Source organism: Zingiber officinale, chromosome 6B (genome assembly GCF_018446385.1).
Source record: "Zingiber officinale cultivar Zhangliang chromosome 6B, Zo_v1.1, whole genome shotgun sequence".
NCBI lineage: Eukaryota > Viridiplantae > Streptophyta > Magnoliopsida > Zingiberales > Zingiberaceae > Zingiber > Zingiber officinale.
In genome coordinates this window covers 44,073,905-44,083,425 of record NC_055996.1, presented here as the reverse complement: position 1 = coordinate 44,083,425, position 9,521 = coordinate 44,073,905, and positions in this window count along the sequence as shown.

Below are 9,521 nucleotides of genomic sequence, written 5' to 3'. Positions count from 1 at the left end.
AAAAAGGGAGACATGTTCATTTACTTCATTCGGAGCCTAGCTCGACTCCTATTCGAAGGCCCGCGGTCCTTGACCGCACCAATGGGCAATCACTATAACCCTTCTTTCTGAAACCTTTGGAAAGAAGTAGATCGTACAAATACAAGAAGTATAAGATAGTAACAACCCTACTATCTTATTTAATTTTAAGTGCAATACAAAAAATTATACCGACAATAGTATGCGTAGGCTGTAACTTGGTCGGTACTTCCAGACAGAGTGATTTGCTGAGCTGATGAAGATGTGTAGCACAATCCATACATGAAGAAGAGCCTTTGAGATGATTAGAAGTGTTATTCAGCCACAGACTTTAAGTCTCCTTTTATAGGTGTACTGAGACGTTCGATCGACCGATCCTCCTGTTCAGTCGACTGAACACTCTCCCCTCCTTCCTGGCCGGAGTCTAACATTGGCTCGATATTCTGCATTAACTGGTCTTTAATGGTTCGGTCGACCGATCCATCTTTTCGGTCGACCGAACAAGCACTTTCCCTGTTCGTCGAAATCTACCGAGATCTTTATTTAATGCGCCTTTAATGCTGATTGGTTTGGTCGACCGATCCATGGGTTCGATCGATCGATTGGCTCAATTTCCTTCTATTCCTGATCGTTGTTGTCTGTGCTGAGTCATAAGGGTTCGGTCGACCGATTCTTTAGTTCGGTCGACCGATCAAGATTTGACTGGACTGTACTCTGTTTTGGTCTGAAATGATACCTGCTTTGAGTTGACCTGGTTCGGTCGACCGATCCTCCTGTTCGGTCGATTGATCGGGTCGAACCTGCAAAACAGTGTTACACAATAATCCTATAAAACAGAGATTAGCACAGTAATATAAAATACATGAGTAATAATATAAGACAGTAGAACTGTCTTGATCTCAACTTGGAAACCTACCAGGTTTTCTTCAGTTGGATCAGCGACCTTAGATTGTTCCCTTCAGGAACTCGACCTCACTATCGCTCCTCCAGTTGCTTACCTCAACTTACCTAAGACCTCCAGACCTGTTTGGACTTTTGATTGCTCAGTGTCTGATCGCCTGATTCACTAAGACTTTTCCTGCAATATTATATTAGCAAACAACAATACTAATAATACAAAAAATAATGGTAAACCTAAACCTAGATTTACCGAGATCCACTGGTCCGGTCGACCGCGCTTGGTTGACCGGAAATCATCCGATCAACCTTGCTTGGAGTTCACTCCTCCAAGACTTCTCGTTACCTAAGGTTACCACCCCCTAGGGTTTTCTCCACCTAGCTTCACTCACCAAGACTCAGTATTCGGCTACCCAGGGATCAGGTCCTCCAAACCTATCCACCTGGCTTCCACGATATACCGAGATTTCCCTTGCCTCAGTATTCGGCTACCCAGGGATCAGGTCCTCCAGACCTATCCACCTGGCTTCCACGATATACCAAGATTTCCCTTGCCTAGCCTCCAACTAGGACTTCCCTTGCCTAGCCTATAACTAGGACTTCCCTAGATCAAGTTCCATACTTAAACATACTTAAACATATTTGTCTGACATTAAAACCTTGGAAGTCGATTACACCAACAGACTGGAGAGCTTCATTAATGTTATATAATAGATAAACATTACAACTACATTATCACCAATATAAAAAGATCTTTGAGGTGGAACTTGAAAATCACTCATTCACTTATTCTCACAATATCTTTTGCTTGTGCTCTAGTGCTCTCTTAACTTTTGTTCTATGATTTAAGCTTCATTTTTTATAAGCAACACCTAGAGTAATATTTCATTATTTTTATGTTGCCTCATATTTGTATTTTTGCTTAACTTTTTAGATTCTTTTTTGTAAGTTTTTTCATCTTTGGAGGCTTTCTAGAAAGGGGAAATTAAAAATAAGAATCATACTTTTTATAATTGTTACATGTGTCTATACTTCTAGTTTGATTGATCAATTGTTTACATGCTCAATTGTTAGTTAATATCTTTGCATACTTATATTGTTTTTATATTGAATCTATTTAAATAATTTATATTCTCATTGTACTAGTTTGATTGATTAAATTATTTGTCTGCTCATTACACACACTCTCACCTCTAGAGTCAAGTTCGATCCTACGAGAGGAAATAAATAATAAGATAAAAGCACATAGTCATTTTACTTGGTTCAATGCCCTCAATATTGCTACTCCAAGGCCTACGATCTGATCGTAAATAGCTTATGAGTAGGTAAGCACTAACTTTCTCCTTCCAAAAAACTTTTAGAGGTGGACAAACCTCTTAAAAATGAAAAATATACTATAACACTTTACTATACCATTTAATAATGAAATGCAATAAGCCAAAAGAAAGATACCAACAACTAGTGATTCAGAGCTTAGTGTAGGTTGTTCAAGAGCAAAGTAGCACAAACAAGTTAAGTTGACCCATCTTCCGCCATCTCCACCAAATCTTCTTTGTGTCAATCAAACTTACCTTTCAGTCAACTAAACCCTACAAAACATAGTTATTAGAAAATATAATAAAATAAAAGTTATGCATGTTTTATATCTACAGTTAAATAACTGTCTGATATAGACTTTGAAGCCTAGGTTGCTTTCTTAGTCAGATCAATGCTTAAGTTTATTCCACAATTTGAACACATCCTCACTACCTTCTTTTTTAAAATGCACCTCATTAGGAGTTACTTGTCTTACCTTTTTTCCAAACATTCGGTCCAACTGATTGGGCTTTTTCTACTTAGTGTATGATCCCTTGACCTCCCAAGGCTTCTTTTGACTCAATATCTGACTTTACTAACCCATCAAGTTCATCTTACCAAATATTTGATCCTTTTGACCACTCTAGAGTAGAGGGCAGATCTCCTAATCCCTTTTTTTGTGGACCAAGGGATGGACCACTCATAATTATGGTCGGATCAATGCCGTGATCCAGCTACAATTGGTTGCGATCCCTTTCTGGATTCACCGTCCTCTCTAGGTTATAGTTTGGTTCTGAGTGGGCGGCAGGAATCCACCAGTGGTGGACAAGTGACTAGGTTGCTGGGCGCTGAGCGGGGGGTGGCCTCCGACCGGCCTCCGACCGGCCTCCAGCCGTCCTCTCCGAACCAAACTATAACCTGGAGGGGATGGTGAACCAAGGAATGGATCTTAACCAATTACGAATGGATCGTGGATATGATCCCTCCACAATTATGAGTGGTTCATCCCCTAGTCCACAAAAAAGGGACCAAGAGATCTGTAGCGCTCTAGAGTATCTCTGCTTAGTGTCCAATCTACTTGATCTGGTAAGTCTTCATTTCTTAGTATCCTGTCCACCTGATCTACTAGGACTTTCCTATTAGTCACCTGCATACTTAACAAATATATCAGTCCATAAGAGTTAATCTTAAACTCTTTGCTAACATCAAAATACAAGTTTGATTATCTAGTGCTTTTTGCACCAACAATATCAATCATCTTTGACTTCAAACTGGCCTAGTATACTTAACCTACTAAGATTTTCCTTGTCTAAAGACCACTCCTCATTTGGACTTCACCCAGTGCTTAGCATCCAACCATCATTTCCCTATCATGACTTCCAATATTAACCTATTAGGACTTCATCCCTTGTTAAGCACCCTATCTATCACTATCAACCATCCATCCGCCTTGACCTGCTTAGACTTCCTATCAACTATCTCACATTATGTCCTCTATTGTTATGATGTCCAATTAACTATCCAACATTTAGTCCTTCATGATTTATTAGGATTTTAATCATATGTCTAGCATGCAATTTATAATCTATTAGGGCATCTATTACAACACTAGTTGCACTTCAACTTTTAAATATTCAATCAACCTTAACATACTTAGACTTCTTCATTACCAACTCCCTATTGAACTTTCAATATCCAAAATGTCTAACTGAGATTGACCCACACCATCATGTTCTTACACAACCATCAAATATATTAATTAAATATTAAAATTCAATCCCAATCTAATCAATTTTGTTTAAGGTCACTTGTACCAACAAAAATTACTCTTTAGTTAAGGATTTTTACAATTAAGAATTCATTCCTTTAGGAGATCCAACCTTGCTTAACATCAAGTCACCCTTAATCTGTCAAGATTTTCATTCTTAAAATCTATCCTTTAGAACTTCCAATCTTACTTACTATGAAGTCATTTTTGTCTTGTCAAGACTTCGTCCCTTGTTAAGCACCCAATATATTACTATCAAGTATCCATCACCTTGACCTACTTAAATTTCCTATCAAATACCTCACATCATGTCCTCCATTGTTATGACTTCAAATTAACTATCCAACATTTAGTCCTTCATGACTTATCAGGCTTTTAATCATATGTCTAGCATACATTTCATCATCGGTGAGGGCATCTATTACCAACACTAGTTGGACTTCAACTTTCAAATATTTAATCAATCTTAATATACTTTGACCTTTTCCTTATCAACTCCCTATTGAATTTTCAATCTCCAAAATGTCCAGCCAACATTAGCCCACTCAATCGTGTTCTATTCAACCATGAAATATATTAATTAAATATTAAAATTCAATCCAAATCAGTTCAATTTTGTCCAAGATCAATTGCACTAACAAAAATTACTCTTTAGTTCAAGGCTCACAGACTATTACATATATTAAAGGTCATACAACCCGTAACCTTATTAGATCATCTTTAATTGGGCACAAATTTTATATATAAATATTCTTTAAATAATGATCTATCAGATTATCCACCAAGGTCATTGCAATTGATGATTGCCACTATCAATCATCTTCAGTGCCAACCTTGTGAGTGTGTACATCACTATAGTTAAAGTGTAAGAAATGATATAAACAAGGTAACAACCTTCATTTTGCAATTTTACATTTAATAAACTTTTCTTTTTCTCTATCTATTTTGATCTCTCTTAGTGTTTCCTCTCTTAATTTCCTCATCCTTCCTTCCTACCTCAACCATTGCTCGTTCATCGTTATCTCCTTATAGTAATGAAGGCATTGCCACTAGAACTGTCAAAACATGCTTACCTTGACAACAACTTTTATGATGGAAATGTTGGGAATATAATTTAAGTTGCACTTTAATCTAATTGGATCTTATTAGATTAATGGGTTAATCTAATTAGATCTTAAACTTATTAGTTAATAGTTAATCTAATATTTATTGGGGGTTTTCAAATAAACCCAAATGAAATGAAGCCCATGTTATTAAATAATATTTTAGTAGATAAGATTTGGTCATATTATTAGATAAAGTCTTATCAAATAAGACTTGGCCACATTTAATAAAATTTTAGTAGATAAGATTTGGTCATGTTTTAAAAAGTCTTATTAGATAAGACTTATTGACAACGAATATGTCTTATTTGATAAGATAACACTAAAAGTTAGGATTTTATCTTAACTTATATATATGTATGGTAACTAGCACTATGAGCATGTGATTTTTGAGAAACTCCAATTATGCTCATGAGATGGGCAGCGACTATGCTCATGTGGATACCGCTAAAGGCGTGAATATAATGATCGTGCTCAACTCAGCCTAACTCGCTAGATTCACAATGGTTTTACACATTAAGAGGTAAAATCCTATACCAACAATGTAATTAGAACTTACATGGATCTCTAGTGGGTTCCCTATTCCGTTGTGCTTTATATTTAATTTTGCTATGAAACCCAAGAGTGGTATCAGAACCACTTGCAAATTGGATTACATCATTTTTATTGTTTGTTTTATATTTGATATAAATGAACATATTTATTATTCTTATACGAATGATTTATGGGTGTTTTGATTTTATAGGTAGTTTTGATGGGTGCTTTAATTAATTTGGTATGAAACAATAGTGGTTGTAGCTTCATGTTAATTCAATGGTGGTTTTATGATGATTGATATCTTTATGATAATCTATTGTGAATGGATTTTGAGATATTAATCATTCTATTAATAATCAAAAATGTGATTTTATTACAATAATGGATTAATCTATTATGAATAGTTTATGAAATTTGATTGTTCATATCAAAGGGAACTATGGCATAACACATTTAACGAGATAAGAAAAATTGTACCATGACCAGGGACATTACTCCCATAGACCCAGCTAGCGACATTGCCCCTAGAACCCCATATGGTTTTGCTACATACACCATTAATTGAAATCATAACAAAAAATAATCTTATAAAACTTATACATGTGATGAATGACATGGTGTATGTTTATGGTCCTTTACCCCAATATGATTTGATTGTGTGTGTGTGTGTGTGTTTATTGTAAAATTAATACTGCCTACATGTCATGCCTTTTATCTACACATCTCTAGTTGTAAAATTTATCTTCTCATCTAACTCCCCTTGAATGTAACTCAAGGTTTCTTTTAGTTATGTAATATACAATTAGAATAGTGTTATTATAGTACAAGATTGAAGGGTTATAATTAAGGAGAAGGACACTGACAACACATGACATCCGAGGAAGCACTTGGAGAAGATGCAATTCCCTTAGGTTGACTTTTTGATCCTCTCGTTGGCTTGAGAATTTCTTATTAGATGAGCAATATCCATGTCACGGTTATTTTATTCTTGTGTGATGTATGTCGGTATATGTCATGCTTATGTGATGTATGCTATTCATGTTAATTTAGTAATTTTATTAAAATTAAGTCAATTTACAATGCCTATCAAAGTTTGGTATTCATTACTACCTTGTGCAATAGTAGACAGGTTTACCAAAGTAAAGTGTCTTTATTTGTCTTTGTAAAATGTAATAGGATAATTGTGATATCCAATTTGTCAAACATTAGGTGTGGCTCAACTAGATTTTCTCAATAAGATTGAGAACTTAGAGGCATAAAGTTAGGAAACAAATTGTATTATTCATCTAATTATCCGAGAGTTGCATTCGATTCAATTGGTAAATGTTACCTACCTTAATAATCAAGTCTTGGGTGATTAACCAAAGCTAACTCAAGATAAGGTAAAATATAGATCTTGGCCGAGTAAAATGTAAATACTATTGATTTTGGAGCTAGTAGTGTGGATAAACTATGTTTACCTACATCCATGACTTGTTCCTACCCAACTTTACAATTTAGTGGGAGAATAATTTAAATAAAGACCTAATTAAATGAATCTATTTTATGTTACTTATTTCTTCACTAATTATTGTTGTAGATTACCATACGTGCAAATACATTAAATACCTTATATATCACTATGATTTATCCTTGAGAAGGACAGACTCAATGGAGCTAATTTCCTAGACTGGTACCGAAATTTGAGGATTGTCCTCAAATAAGAAGGAAAACTATAAGTCCTAGAGCAGTCTATTCCTGAACCACCTACTTCTACTGCCTCTCATGCTGATAAGGATGCTTATAAAAAGCATCAAGATGATGCATTGGATGTATCATGCCTTATACTTGCCACCATAAACTCTAAGCTTAAGAAGCAACATAATAATCGGGATGCTTATGATATGGTTGAACATTTAAAATGACTATATCAAGAGAAGGTAAGTCATGAGAGGTTTGAAGTATCAAAGGCCTTATTTTCATGCAAGATAATAGAAGGAAGCCTTATAGGAACTCATGTTCTTAAGCTGATTGGATATGTTGAGAATCTTAACAGGTTGGGCTTCCCATTAGGGCAAGAGTTGGCCAATGACTTAGTTCTAATCATTGTCTGAAAGCTATAGTCAATTTGTCATGAATTACAACATAAATGAAATTGACAAGTCATTGCCTGAGATGTTAAACATATTGAGAATTGATGAACTGAATCTTAAGAAGACAAGCCCAATACCCTACTGATAGTACAAAAGGACAAAGGAAAATGCAAGTCCAAAGATAAGGGTAAGAACTACACTAAAGGCATGGCAATGTCTTCTGCATTGAAACCCATAGGCGGGGTGAACCTATTTCCACTATGATCAGATTAGACATTGGAAGAGGAACTACAAAGTAGACCTAGAGGAAGTGAAAAAGAAGAAGAAAAGTGTTACTTCTGCCTCAGGTATTTATGTTATAGAAGTCAATTTATATACTTTTTCATCATGGATATTGGATACTGGATATGCTTCTCATATTTGTATTAATGTGTAGGATCTAAGAAAGAGTCTATCATTAACAAAAGGTGGAGTAGACCTACGAGTTGGCAATGGTGCAAGAGTTACTACTAAAGCTCTAGGATCCTATTTTTTACCTCTACATATTGGGCTTGTTTTAGAACTTAAGAATTGCTATTATATGTCTTATTTAACTAGAAACATTATTTCTATTTTGTGTTTAGACAAGAAAGGTTTTTCATTTGCAATAAAGAACAAATATTATTCTATTTATATAAATAATATGTTCTATTATAGTGCACAATTAATAAATAAAGTTTATGTTAAAGACCTTGAAAATTTAATTTATAACATAAATATAAAATAATTAAAATCTAATAATATAAGCTAAACATATCCCTGACACCGTTAAATAAGTCATATAAATGAGAAATGCATATATAAACTCCAAAAGGATGGACTTTTGAAGTCATTTAATTTTAAATCATATGAGGTATGTGAGTCTTGTCTATTATAAAAAATGACTAAAACTCCTTTTAGTGGATAAAGTGAACAAGATAATGAATTGTTAGGGCATACATAGAGATGTATGTGGCCCTTTCAATACAACATCTAGAGGAGGCTACCTGTATTTCATTACTTTTAATGATGATTTATTAGATATGATTATGTGTATTTAAGAAACATTTGAAAAGTTCAAAGAATTGAAGAATAAAGTATAAAACCAACTTGGAAAAGTTATTAAGATACTTTAATCAGATTGAGGCAGTGAATACTTATGTCAAGAATTTCATGATTATCTAGTTCAATTTGGGAATATCTCCCAATTCAATCCACTTGGAACACTATAATGGAATGTTGTATCAGAAAAGAGGAATAATATTTTATTAGATATTGTACAATCAATGATGAGTCATACAAACCTTTCTTCTTCTTTCTGGGGACATGCTCTAAAGACTACTGCTTTCACAATTAAACATGTTCCATCTAAAGTAGTTATAAAGATATCATATGAGATATGGACTGGGAAGAGTCCTAAAATGACTTTTATGAAGATTTGAGGTTGTGAGACTTATGTTAAATGTCAAGTCTCAGAGAAACTAAGACCCAAATCAGATAAGTCCTACTTTATAGGATATCCTAAAGAAACAAAGGGATAATAATTTTACAATGTTACACAAGGCAAGGTGTTTGTTGCTAGAAATGATATTTTTCAAGAAAGGGAATTTATTTCTAGAGAAACTAGTGGGAGAAAAGTATATTTTGAAGAAATTAGAGATATACAAATTAGCACTAATATTTTGATAGAACCTAAACAAACACCACAAGACATTATGGATCATGAACTTGTTATACCACAAGATATTATGGAACAATAACCTATTCAAGTAGAACAAGCTCTATATAGATATGATAGGACACATCAATAAC